This window comes from Hipposideros armiger, unplaced genomic scaffold, assembly GCF_001890085.2.
Source record: "Hipposideros armiger isolate ML-2016 unplaced genomic scaffold, ASM189008v1 scaffold_173, whole genome shotgun sequence".
NCBI lineage: Eukaryota > Metazoa > Chordata > Mammalia > Chiroptera > Hipposideridae > Hipposideros > Hipposideros armiger.
The window spans coordinates 2,934,570-2,934,998 of record NW_017731523.1 but is presented as its reverse complement, the minus strand read 5'-3'; the positions used below and the strand labels follow the sequence as shown (position 1 = coordinate 2,934,998).

Sequence of the window (429 nt, the reverse complement as noted above, 5' to 3'; positions counted from 1 at the left end):
GCCTCCGCTCTCTGTGACCATGGGCAGGTCACAAAATCCTTGGTTTTATTTCCTGTGAAATAGAAATAGCCTTACTGGGTGACTGAAAGAGTAAAGTTAACAATGTTAGTAAAAGTACTCCGAGAAATAACAATGCTGGCTTATTTGAACCGGGATGCGGAACAGGTGGATGCCCACCCATCGAGGTTATCCCCTTCCCCTAGCTCAGCAGCGGCCTTTCAGAAAGCCTGAGACGGCGGCAGCTCGTCTCCTGGGCAACCGCCGCGCTCTCCCGGGCCCCGCCCCCAACCCGCTGCGGGGACCGGAAGCAGCTTCCAGCCTGGCGCTTCCCGGGTTTCTCCCAGATACTGCGGGTCGTCTTTCCCGGTCCCGAGGTGAGAGCCGAGACCTCTTCTCCGCTGCTAGGCCGCGGGGAGAGGCGTCCGTCAA

At 58.3% G+C, this 429-nt stretch overlaps 1 protein-coding gene across 1 annotated transcript in view; it reads left to right on the top strand.

Moving 5' to 3' along the window:
- Positions 1 to 285: 285 nt before the first annotated feature.
- The window catches only part of ZNF24 (zinc finger protein 24), a 32,237-nt gene continuing 32,093 nt past the window's right edge, over positions 286 to 429 (top strand). Inside the window, exon 1 of the mRNA XM_019652069.1 lies at positions 286 to 374. The gene's annotated coding sequence lies outside the window, so the exon portion shown is untranslated. The remainder of the gene's footprint in view (positions 375 to 429) is intronic.